Here is a 13,083-nt window from a genome sequence, read left to right as displayed (position 1 = left end):
TCCCATGGCTTGGGAAGACATGAGGCATTCTGTTTTTGCTTAAGGAGAAAGAGTAAAACAAAAAAAGCCCAATTTTCTTCGAAACATTCATCAAGCTCTGAAGGTCTTCTCTAACAGAATTCTTGGAGAAATATTGCTAACAGACATTATATTGTTCATAGAAGCTCCGTTAACTCCGATGCCATTTAGAAGATTCCAAACTGTCATTTTTTATGCATTCTACTTAATACTAAATGCTTTCAGAGACAAAATGTACCTTGATGATGCACTATAATGTTACAATATCTGCTCACAATTCTGCTTTCTCTCTCAGCTACAGTGTTTTCTAAATTCTGGATTTTGTGAGCCATCGATACATTTCTCAGTGATGCGTAGTCTGTCATGCTGAAACTTCTCAAAACCTTCACAAAACCAGCAAAACATACATAAATTTCCTTGAACATGACACCTTCTCATATTGTTTTCGAGGTGAGGTCAGTTTCCCTTGTGTTAACTACTAGATAAAAACTAAACTGACTTCTGTTCATTCTTGGCTCAGCACACTGACTTTTTTTTTTTACCCACTGATTTTTCAGTACTACAGCAGTACAATCTGTCAATGTTAGAGAACAGCAAGCATTAGGCAAGGTCTGGGGCCTCAGTGAGTTCTGATGTGGGAACATGTAATTCTTTTTCAACTCTTCTGCAGGGTCTTCTGTGTATTTCTAATTTCATACCTTAAGCAAGCACAGAGGTTTTGGTTTTAATAGCACCCCCTCCCTATGCTCATCTTTGGTTTTGATGTCCGGTTACCCCATTGTAATTACTTGGCTTGCACTTCTCCATGATGCCTATAGTGAGTGAGCATTGGAATGCCTGAAAGAAGTTTGTGATGATCAGCTTTCTAAGATAAATTCATCACATATTGCCTCATTTATAGTATTGTAAACCAATACCTTTAAATATCTCCCCATGCCCTTTACAGTATAATTCATTTCTTTGTGCAATGGCTCTATCTAATGACATCTTTATTTTGCATACTTAACTTCAGTCTATGGTGCTTTTTCCTGTGTTATTTTCTGTGGGTTTTCCTATCCCATGTTTTTCCTGTCTCTACACTTCATTTTGCTTTATTAGGTTCATGATTCCTTTTTTTAAATGACAGATGTTCACTCCTAGAAGTGATATGATGTGAGAGTCAGACCTGATAGTTACATTATGTCTGCATATGACAGTTATGATTATTCTTGTAGTCATATGGCAGGCATATTATGGTATCCAGAACTGCATTACACAGGAATACTTACATTAGTACAGAATCTATTCGTCTTCTGGAGTGTCCTGATATGTCTTTAAATGCTTGCTGCATAAACACTCTCTTGAGATTACTCTGAAACAATGCATCTCATACACCAAAAGAGGTGTACTCTGCATACAAACTTGATCAATCTTCTTCCTTTTAATTACCGAGTCATATCCTCTGATTTCTAAGCAGGACACATCTCTAGTTTTTGTTATCCTAAATTTGAAATCATTCATTAAAACCAGCCAGCCTCCACTTTTCCTAGTTTGAATTTCACAGGTTTTTATGGTATCCCTTCAGTACACTTGCTCGGCGACCTCTTTTAAGGGGAAAAGTGATCAGAATGCAGATACCCTCTGAGAAGGAGTTTATTCTTATTGGGATTATCCATTGGATTTAAACCTTGCTATAGGAGTATAAACAGCTAGATTCAACTATTCAACTTTTCTTTCAGAGTGCTTTTTACCTAAACAGAAAGTGCAGTTCTGCATGGGCATTTCTTGTCCATTTTATTTAAAAATTCTTAGGACATAAATTTGTCAAGCCCTGAGATTCCTCCAACAAGTTTCTAAAAGGCACGATTTATTAGATAGTTCACATGACGCAACATGGAGAGGAAGCTGCCCAGCTGGGTGGCTGCATTTAGTACAATATAAATTATAGTAGACATGCTAATAAGGGAAAGCCTCTTAAGACTCTCCTCCCACTAATCCAGCAGGCACTGACATGCAATGTCACAGTCCCCTTTACCTTTAATTTCTTCAGCTCTTCAGCTGTTGATTTTGCACGGGATGTCTGATCACTCATTCCCTTAAGTGACATAAACTGATTTCTCTAATAACTTCTAAAACTTCATTCTAGCTTGATGAAAATACATTAGCTCAGAAAGAGATCACTAAGTCATATAGACTGCACAACAAATCCACTACAATGGACAGAAATTGTATAGGGCCAAAAACTATATAGAAAGAAACCCCATAACTTCATACGCCATTTGATAACTCATACATGATTACTGAAAAACTCATTAAATCCTGTGCCGTGAAGTTCACAGGGTGAGGGTACAGACAAAAATTAAATGGAAAATAGAACACAAAGAGCAGATGGAGTGCTGCATATGTGTGAATGAGCAGCAATAAGAGTGTGAAAAATAGCTATGAAGAATAATCAGAATCAAATGTAATCAATTTGCAGCAGCTCTTCTGGACTGGGGCATCCTAAAGACCACATCAGTGAAGTGCTTCGCTGCTCATCTAGGGTTTGTGTTTTCACATTGACTTAGAAGCATTAATTTCTGCAGCTATAGAAGGCTCCTTTTTCCCCCCCGCAGAATATAAAATTGCAATCATTGGGCTGAAATTACTTGTGCCCTCTTATAGTCTGGCAAGGAGATGAGGGCCTGACTTACTGCTCCCAAAACTCATCTGTCAGCAACTGCTGGTTCTGAGGACTGTCCTCTCTTCTTTCAGGCCACCCGGATCATTGTGGCAGCCACAGCTAGGCAGGAACTGCTTAGGTCATTCCACCTGCTGACAATTTCCAGATCACTCCATAAACTGCAGAAGAGGCAAACCCACTTCTGTAGCTTTTTTAATTTTCCTCAGTTTGGACCCCTAGCATTTTTCTAACAGGGTTATAGACTTCTGTACAACAAATCTAAACCCAATGACAATTGGCTTGCTTGTCCTAGCATGCTTCATGGACTCTGGTTTCAAAAACACAGAAGATAACTCATCGGTGCCAGGGCCGTTCTCCAGAAGGCTGTAGCGCTTTGGAGGTGACACTGAGCAGGTGTCACTCAGTACTCACTTTGACTAATCTGAAGAAGATATATTTTAAAGTATGAATATATTTTAAGCTAACCAGAAGCTACCTCAAGGAAATGGAAAGTAATCACAATATCAAACAGCTTCCTCTTTGTATAAAATACAGTCATCAGTACAGTTGTTTATGTGAAAAAGAAAGCTTAACATGCTTACTAGAATCACAGAATCACAGAATCACAGAATGCATCACTTTCAGAGCATGGTTCAACAGGCAGTTCATACTGAGAGATGCCCTGGTGGAAGAGGCTTGATCTAGTTCAAGACACTGTTACATGGCCAAATTTTAAGTGGCTACTTCAAATTAGAGACAGTATCTGACAGTACCTTGACTTTATACCAGTGTTACCCACGAGCATGCTGCTGGTATCCCGCACTGCACTGTGTCAAACCCACTGCTTATGGACTCTGGGGTGCCAGTACAGCTGCACTGTGAGGGCATGATGTGCAGCCCAGCCTTCTGCCTGGGGGGTGCCTCCAAGGCAGCACTGCTGCGCTTCGCAGTTAGTGTCTCACATCTGCAAAAGGAAACCATGGTCTCAGCGTCGCACCTGGGCAACCACAGTGCTAGAAGCAGGGGCAGTTCTATGTGGCACAAGTGCAAGCAGCTGCAACAGCATGGATCCATCCCAGATCACACTGCCAAGGATGGTATCAGCTGTGCTGAACCTCAACATGCCACTAACAATATATGCTCCGCGCCAAGGCAAATAAATATCAGCAGGTGACAGAGGTGGATGACAGCAAATTGAGGGGGGTGACTGATACGCTCAAGGGTAGGGCTGTCATTAAGCGGGACTTTGAAAGGCTGGAGAAATGGGCCAACATGAATTGTCTTCCAATTCAACAAAGGCAAATGTCAAGTCCTGCACCTTGGATAGAATAAACCCACACAGCAGCCAGGAGCTGACTGGGTGTCCTGGTTTCGGCTGGGATATGGTTAATTTTCCTCTCAGTAGCTGCTGTGTATTTGATTTAGTACGAGAAGAGCATTGGTAACACTGATATTTTCAGTTGTTGCTATGAAATCAAGGACTTTTTCCAGTCTCTCCTGTTCAGCTAAGGAGCAGGTGTGCAGGAGCTGGGAGGGAGCACAGCCAGGCAGCGAGCCCAAGCTGGCCGATGGAAATATTCCCTACCATAGACATCATGCTCAGTTTATAAATGGGGGTTGGCCAAGGGGCAGGAATATTCTCTTTTCCATGAATTCAAATCCTCTCTTGTCTGGGACTTCAAACTTTTCCAGTGCAGTCTTTTTTTTGGGAGTTCCACAAAATTTGCGAAATCAGTGAAATCCACAAGTTCTGGGTTCTGACACTGCTGCTCAGGGACTGGCTACGCAATCGGTTGTTGAGTGGCGAGAAAAAATTTATTGTGTATAACTTCTTCTGCATATTCATTGCTATTAGTAGTAGTATTTCCTTTGTTGTCTTATTAAACTGTCTTTATCTCAATCCACGAGTTTCCCCTTTTGTCCATTTCTCCTCCCCATCCCACTGAGAGGGAAGAGAGGGGTGAGCAAGCAGCTGCCTGGTGCTGAGTTGCCAGCTGCTGAGTTAAACCACGACACTTTGCAGAAAAGGCCCTGGAGGTCCCGGCGAACAACAAAGATGGACTTGACTGAGCAGTTGCTCTCATAGCAATGAAAGCTAATCATAGACCGGGCTGCATTAGTAACAGCACAGCCAGCAGATCCAGGGAAATATTTACTGCTCCCACCCCCATCTGGCTCTTGTGAGACTGCCCATGGAGCGCTGTGCACAGCCCGGGGCACTGCGACACACAAAAGGTATGGACAAACTGCGATGAGCTCAACAGAGGGTGAGCGGAAGAGTAGGCAACTGGAGCATGTGACAGAACAAGGAGATGCCGAGACACCTGCGTTTTCTCAGCCTGAAGAAGAGAAGTCTAGTGGATGATCTAATTGTTGTCTTCAGTTACCCAGTGGGAGGGAATAGAGAAGATAAAGCCAGACTAATTTTTGAGGTGCATAACAAAAGGACAAGAAGCAACTGATCAAGTTGCAACATGGCAACTTCCAAGTAGATAGAAGGGGATGGGGGAAATCTTCACAGTGAGAGTGGACAACCTGTTGTGTTCTGTTTTGTGGAATCTCCCGTCAATGATGATATTCAAAACTGAACTGGACAAGTTGCAAGCCAAGCTTCAGCTGAGCAAGCTGAAAGGGAAGTAACCAGCTTCCAGTTACAACGACGCTCTAGATCCCAGCCCTACTCCTGCTTATGGTCCTAAAGAGCCTCTTGCAGATGGCTGTTGCTCTGGGAAGCAGGTCCCTAGCGACTGCTGAGCACAAAGCTGTTACAAATGTTGAGGAAAGCATGGAACCAGGTTGTTGGACACATGGAAGAGCTGTATGCAGATCCTGAGGAGAAAGCAGATGCTTCTGCGACCTCGGAACATTGATTGAACTTCCTAGTGCCTGTTCTGCTTTGTGCTAACATGTCTCTGTGACAAATCAACAGCGAATGTGTTTGCTCTGTAACTGCAACTCATTGCAGCATTACAATAGTCCATCCACTTCAAAACAGCACTTTTGCTTTGCTGACTCATTCCTCAATGGCTCTTCTCGCTCCTCTTCTTAGACAGCTGCAGATAAGTCATCTTGGTTGGAGTACACAATGATGTCTTTAAAAGTCTGGCTTTGGAAGTGCGTATAGACTTCACTGAGAAAACAAAGGTGGTCATTGTTCTCACCCAGCAGGACAGTTGGTTAACCCTTTGTCCTGGTTTTGGCTGGGATAGTGTTAATTTGCCTCCCAGTAACTGCTGTGTTTTGGATTTAGTATGAGAAGAATGTTGATGACACCGATGTTTTTAGCTGTTGCTAAGAAATCAAGGACTTTCTTCAGTTTCTCCTGTTCAGCTAAGGAGCAGGTGTGCAGGAGCTGGGAGGGAGCACAGCCAGGCAGCGAGCTCAAGCTGGCCGCTGGAAATATTTCACACGACAGATGTCATGCGCAGTTTATAAATGGGAGTTGGCCAGGGGGAGGAATTATCTTTTTTTTAATCCTCTTTTTTTTGTCTTTTCCGTGAATTGTGTTTTTTCCGGGAGTTCAAACTTTTCCGGCAGTTTGGTCTTTTTCAGGAGTTCTGTGAAATTTGCTAAGTCCATGAGTGCAGGGTTCCGTGATCACTGCGTGGGGACTGGCTGCGAACTGGTCATTGGGCAGTGAGAAAAATTGTATGGCATATTGTTTGTTTTGCATATTCAGTAGCAGTAGCAACAGTTGTAGTAGTACTACTACTACTTCCTTTGTGGTCTTATTAAACTGTCTTTATTTCAGCCCACGAGTTTTACCTTTTGTCCATTCTCCTCCCCATCCCACTGGGAGGATGGGGAGGGGTGAGCGAGCGGCTGTCAGTGCATAGCTGCTGACTGCCGGGTTAAACCACAACACCCTTCTTTAGGGCTATTTAAGAATTGCCATCACCAGCTCAGGTCACAGTAGGTATTTTTAGTATATATGCTTGCTCTCCCTGGCAAATGGTGAGTGGGAGGAGGCTGTGCAAGATCATTAGCCAGCATATTGACTGGTTTTCGGTTCAGGGTTGCCCTGGTTGGAAGGAGGTGTGGAGAATGTACAAGATGGCTGATGCAGTCAGAAATAGCTGTCCCAAAATTGAAGCGGGTGTGCAGAAGTCGAGCATTGAGTTGAGACATGACCAAGGACTCTCATTACTAAACTAGCTGCTAGGGCCATAAAAATGATCAGAGGGCTGGAGCACCTCTCCTATGCAGAAAGGCAGAGAGAGTTGCGGTTTTTTAGCCTGGAGAAGAGAAGGCTCTGAAGAGACCTTAATGCAGCCTTTCAGTACTTAAAAGGGGCCTACAGGAAAGACTGAGAGAGACCTTTACCAAGGCCTGTAGTGACAGGACAAGGGGTAACGGTTTTAAACTAAAAGAGAGTAGATTTAGATGGATATAAGAAAGAAATTTTTTTCAGTGAGGGTGGTGAGGCACTGGAACAGGTTGCCCAGAGAAGTTGTGGATGCCCCCTCCCTCGAAGTGTTCAAAGCCAGGTTGGAGAGAGCTTTGAGCAACTTGATCTAGTGGTAGATGTCTCTGCCCATGGCAGGGGGAGTGTACGAGATGATCTTTCCAAACCATTTTACGATTCCATGATTCAGAGCCCTGGCTTTGGCTCTGCAGAGTCCTCCTGTACCTTTGCTGAAGTACCTATATGGTGCTTCAAGAGTTTGTCACACTGTAGGCTTTCCCCATATTTCCAGCAGGTCCAGAACTCCCAGCCAGATCTGGTTTTGCCATCACAGACAAAGTCAAGAACAGAACAAAGTGTCTACACAACTGGTGAGCCTGGCTTTGGTACTCTGAAAGTGCTTAGCAATGCCAAAAATTTGCAAGGGGTGTTAATGCAGATAGCAGAAGTCCTGTTCTCAGAGAAGACAGCCCGAGGAGAATTCTGTGCAGAAGCCTGAGGCAAAACCAGCTCTGAGGCAGAGAGCAGCTAAGGAAGGCCCGGCTGCAGCAAGCAGCACCACTTACACAAGTGGTCACACCTCAGCTACCTGACTGCAGGGATCAAGGATCAGAACTAATTAGCAAAAAGGTCTAAACTAGCTAAGTGGTTGATCCATCAGAAAGTCTCCCAGCTTAAAGTTAAGCATCGACACCTTCTGAATAAAATTTGAACCTGCACAGCAAGTTTAGGCCAGCCTAGCTACACTGGTTTTGGTCCTGCTCTGGGAGGCTTAAAGCCGATCACCCGAGCACAGCCCTACCAGTTCATCTCACTACACTTCCTCTAAAGTAATTCAACTTTTGTGAGACTTTACTTCTTACTCTTCACTTGTCAGATATATATAAATACCAGAATCTGTTGCATCCGCTGAGAAGTGCGCTTATATTCAAATGCCTGAGTAGGCCAAATTTGAGAAATGCTTGTTTACAGGCCACTTCTATTTCGATGCCTGTGTACAGATTGCTGTTTGCTGTTTGTTCTTTCGCTGTTCCTGTCTGAAAAAGCTAAGCTGGGGTTGTTTTACCTAAAGAAGTATCTCAAAGAAGGACACCAGTCGTTCCAGTCGCCTGTTTATGTTTGGTGTTCGTTCTTCATTGACCAAGCTAGCAAATTAAATATAGTTTCCCGCCTAACGCCGCTGCAATGCAAACGTGGGACCATGTTACTGCTGACCGAGTCGGTACCAAGCCGCACGGCCAGTGCGTGTCCTGTCTTTTGCTCTCCGACCTCACAGCAACCGGTTTCCATTTCTCTCGCTCCCTTTTTAGGCCGGTAGAGAGCAGGTGCTGGGGACCCCTCACCCCAGGACTGCTGACTCCGGGGCTTCTCAGGTTCCCGTAAAACCAAATCGCCTGCGCGCAGGAGCCGCGGACACACGAGGGCTCAGGGACCCGCGCCGCCGCTCCGGCCCCGGCGCTGCCATCTCCGCGGCTCCCCCGCCGCGGGCCAGCACGGAAGGCGAAACCCACGCGTGGGTCCCCGCGCTCCCGCAGCCTCCCCAGGCCGGGTCGGAGGTGCCCGCCCAGAGCCTGCCCGGGGCTGCGGGCACCGCAGCGGCAGCCCCGGCCGGCGACAGCGGTGCAACCGCTCCCCGCAGGGCGGCTGCGCGGGGCGCGGGGCCGTCGCGACTCCTCGTTAGTATAGTGGTGAGTATCCCCGCCTGTCACGCGGGAGACCGGGGTTCGATTCCCCGACGGGGAGAGGCGAGCGCCAGTTGTTTTTTGTTTCCCTGCCTGCCGCGGCGCGAGCGTATTTAGCCCCGACCGTTGGCCCCCAGGCGGAAAAAGGCATCGGCCCGGGGCACCGCGCGGAGGAAAACTTCTACCCACGGTCTCCCCGTCGGGGAATCGAACCCCGGTCTCCCGCGTGACAGGCGGGGATACTCACCACTATACTAACGAGGAGAGAACTTAAACAGTAACCTCGCGGCGCTGCTTTTATGCACAATGCCACACGCCGCCCTCCCTTACGGGAACGGCAAAGGAGGGCTTTCGGCGGAGAGGCAGGAGGGGCGATCTCCGGGCGGCGGGAGCCGGACCCCGAGCCTGCGGAGGGCGGCAGCGCCGCGGGAGGCGAGCTCGGCCCTACCGGGGGACGCCCTTGCTCCTAGGGGCCGGTAGCGGGGGTGGGGGGAATTAACGTACTTTCGCGGGAAGGCGGGAAACAAAGCGGCGGCGGCGGAGAGGGGCCGGCGCGGGGGGTGCGGCTTTAGCCGGGGCGGCTGCCAAAGCGGATGAGAGGGGTCTGCTGCCGCTCCGGTCCCGGGCCCCCCGCCCGGCCCTGTCCCTGCCGGGCGGGGAGGGGCGCGGCCGGCGCCCGTGGTGAGCGCATTCTAATGCTCCGGGGAGAGTTACTCAGCAGGACCTCGTGGCGCAACGGTAGCGCGTCTGACTCCAGATCAGAAGGCTGCGTGTTCGAATCACGTCGGGGTCATGTGGTTTTTTTTCCTGTGGGCCTTTAGTGGATTCGTCTCGGAGGAAACGGAGGGACGTCGCTCTTCTCACCCCACTTTCCCCCCTCAAGCCAATAGGCTCCTGTTTTTGCTCGAGCCGGAGGGGGAAAGCAGAGGTTAAGATGGGAGCCGTCTGGACAGTGGCACCGACGGGGCAGCCTGGGGAGAGAAAGGCAATAAACAGGTGCTTGGAAAGCATCTGGATGTCAGATTTCGGCAGCAGCGGTTTGGGGGAAGTGCTGGATGCGGGGAAAGGAGAGGAGGACACTGCTCTGCTTCCTCGCCATTGGCGCAGGAAGATGTGTAGAGAGCAGAGCTTTACATTTTAAATGGGACAGAGGCCCCAAAAAATGGCAGGTAGACCCTGTTTTCAGTACAGAAGTTCACGTGAAAAAATGAGTGGAAGTAAGCGCAGGGAGAGGAAATGGTCCGGCCGAGCCAAGAGCTCTGCTGAGAACTCCGAAGGTAAACCAAACCCTGGTGTGGAGGGAGGGGGGAGCGGGGTGCCAGGGGAGACGTTTCTCTTGGATTTAGGCAGTGGAACAGAGGAATGTTCTCAAGAGCAGCCGTTTCCACACACGTCGAGGTGCCGGAGGCAGAACGGCACAAGAAGTACGCAATTTTGGTCCAGAAAGGAGACAGCCCGTCCAAGAAGTAATACTTCAGTGATTTGGATGGGCTGGAAAGCATGGCACTTAGTGAAATTTCATCAGGAAGGAAACAGATAGCTTGCTAAGGGCCTGAATTGGAGGGACAGAGAGAAACGTGCCAGAGATAAGATTCTAAGTTTGTAAGAATTGATTATTAGTGTGGTAATCCATGGCAGAAAATTAAGAGAATACAGAAGTCTTAGAAACCAGACTCAGAAGAGTCATCAAATTACATGGCGTTTTTTAAAATAAATATTTTTGTTTTTACGGGCTAATATTTGTTCCATATACCCTTAGAACCTTTCAAACAAAGAAATTCTGCGTCTTCCCTAAGTGCCCTATTCCAGTGCCTGGCTATCCTCACCATTACGAAGCGACTAAGTGTAGTTGAACCCTGACGTGTCTTTTGAGGTAACTTAAACCCAGCCCTCGTGCTGTTACACTGGAGAACAATTTTTCTGTTCCCTTTTATAGCTACTTCTCACATATTTGAAATTCATTATGCCTCTCCATAGCTGTTCTAGAGTAACAGACCATGTTTGCTGGGCCTCCGATTATTTGTATCACTTGCCTCTGGAGTCTTTCCAAATGAGCTGCATTTTTAAGTGCCCAGAATGGGTCACAGTATTTCAGCTGACTCAGATTTTACCAGCTCTGAGTAGAAGGGGAGGACTGCCTTACATCCTGTGCTGACTGGGTTTCAATTTATGTGGTTAGTCCTTTTTTATTGGATGCATAATCTGTTAGATGTTTCCCTGATCCCACAAAATCTCTTATGTCTCTGCTTTACCATCCATCAGAGAGCTGGATGCAAGCAGTAGTGGCAATCCGCTCGCATTCCTGTACCGCTGCCAGAGCAGGTGCGCTGCTCTAAGCGTTCCGGGTCGTCGCTGGGTAGTATCTCTGGCTCGCAGTGAGGGGTTCCTCTAATGACAGTACAGAAGGTCTGTTAATAGGAGTCGAAGCTTTCGGGGAGCAGTTTCACACAACACGCATTGTGGGTGCAGGCTGTCACGACTGGGTCAGTCTGGCTTTGCGCTGTCCCTCCCTGCCCGCGCGCTTCCCCCGTTCCGCTTGGACCACGCTGTGGGGTTGCGCAGCAGCAGCAGCAGATCTGGCAGCACAGTGGCTAGGTCCAACACGAGGAAGTGTCAGGAGTGCGTGGCCTGGGACGAGACAGAGAGCAGGATCGTCCCTTTCAGCAACAACCGCAACCACCCGTGGTTCACTGAAATTTTTTGTGAGCTGTTCTTTGGAGGGAGAGCCTGCTGTCCCGAGATCAAAATAATCTAGTGAAGTTTCAAAATTAAATGAAAGAATAAATGCACCTTAGCTATGTGCAAACTTGCTCTCTTGATTTCCTGTTGGTAAAATGGGGATAATAATTCTCTGTACTCTCAAAGATGTTTTGTCGAGTTGACTCCATTGATTCTGAAGCACTCAAGTCCGCTGGTGGGTGTTTGTTTCTCACCAGCATTTCTACAGTACGTGTTCTTCTGTGCTTTTGTCCCTTTCTAACTTTTGAATGCTTCTTTTTGTAACCTGACTGATCTCTTAACACAGATTTTTTTTTTCTTATTAAATTATTACTAGCTAAATATAGACAATAACTTAAATCCACATAAAGGTCAAAAATCTTGGAGCTGAAGTTATAGCCTACATATGGTAAATACAGCTTCTGCACTATCTCTGTCTGCATGTGATAAAAATAGATATCCGAATAATGCTTGTTTGGAAATGATTCAGTGTGGGAAGATGCCTTGTGAATTGTGCTTTTCACTTCATTTCTGTCAGTGTACTTAAGCAGGAGCGGACACTTCTGTTTTCAGTCCTCGTTGGTACAGGCCTTTGTCTGTCGCAATGTCAGCAGTAATTAAAAGTTATACCAGGCAGCTGTGCGCGGTTCGTTCCCTGCCTGGGGACAGCCGTACCCACAGTGCTGGGCGCCTCTGCATTCACAGCAAGGGTGACCACCTGCCTGCTTCCCACGTTGGGGGGCACAGGTACAGCAGCGTTCCCCAGCGGGTCCAGTCGCCCAGCCTGTCCCCCCGTAAGACTACATCCACTGGCAAATTCAGCAGGAGATGTCACCTTTTCTGTAAGAGATATGCTCTAGAAGTGATATGCCTCATTATAGTAAGACCTACTTTTTTCTTGTCACTTTGCCATTTTTACTTGCATTATGCTTCTGATAAGCTAGAGCTGTTAAAAAGCCACCTAATTTTTCTAAATTAATCAAGAACATGAAGAAGTGAGCGATTCTAAAAAGTGTAGTTACACTGTGCCATAATGATTAGGCAACTGCTTATTTTATTTATAGTAATGCTTTCCAGTTTCTGTTGCCTTTCTGAGGGAGAGTATTATTGTCAATGTGAAACTCCCTGTGCACCAAGACTGAATTAATACTTCATACAAGTTTTTTACATTTGCTTTCGCCAAGAACATTTCCCTATCAGCTCAGTCAAGGGCATGTCTGTAGCACTTCCTTAAATGCCTTTGCCATGAATGGATTTATAGCCTTCACAATTTTACTATGTATTATGAGGCAAATATTACACGTGAACGCAAATTATACATCTATACTTTATTATGGATTAAATGTTACCCAAACCCTCCACTGAATTTAGGATACATTTTTGAGCACACAGATACAGAAAATTCATTTTTTCAGTGTAGCGCAACATAAACTACCCGTCTCATTTTTATGGGTGGCATTAGAAGTTAGGAATCAAACTTGGGGAAGCTCAAAGCTGGAAATCTGACATAATTTATAAGGCATTCAGTGCTTTCATGTCAAAGAAGACTGTATGACTGGAAATCTCTTTCTCACGCTTAAGGAAAGCTAACAAATTCCAGACATTTGGGAGGGTCATAC

The 13,083-nt window shown here is 46.5% G+C and overlaps 3 non-coding genes across 3 annotated transcripts; 2 read left to right on the top strand and 1 right to left on the bottom strand.

The window, feature by feature from the left end:
- The first annotated feature begins 8,735 nt into the window (after positions 1-8,735).
- TRNAD-GUC (transfer RNA aspartic acid (anticodon GUC)) lies at positions 8,736-8,807 on the top strand. Its single transcript has one exon. It is a non-coding gene; the product is annotated as a tRNA-Asp (tRNA).
- A 131-nt stretch (positions 8,808-8,938) lies between these two features.
- Positions 8,939-9,010, bottom strand: TRNAD-GUC (transfer RNA aspartic acid (anticodon GUC)). Its single transcript has one exon. It is a non-coding gene; the product is annotated as a tRNA-Asp (tRNA).
- A 457-nt stretch (positions 9,011-9,467) lies between these two features.
- Positions 9,468-9,539, top strand: TRNAW-CCA (transfer RNA tryptophan (anticodon CCA)). The gene has a single exon. It is a non-coding gene; the product is annotated as a tRNA-Trp (tRNA).
- The last annotated feature ends 3,544 nt before the right edge of the window (positions 9,540-13,083 follow it).

The sequence above is a fragment of the Opisthocomus hoazin genome, chromosome 8 (genome assembly GCF_030867145.1).
Source record: "Opisthocomus hoazin isolate bOpiHoa1 chromosome 8, bOpiHoa1.hap1, whole genome shotgun sequence".
Classification (NCBI taxonomy): domain Eukaryota; kingdom Metazoa; phylum Chordata; class Aves; order Opisthocomiformes; family Opisthocomidae; genus Opisthocomus; species Opisthocomus hoazin.
The sequence above is the reverse complement of the archived record's forward strand: the minus strand, read 5'-3'. Positions and strand labels throughout refer to the sequence as shown.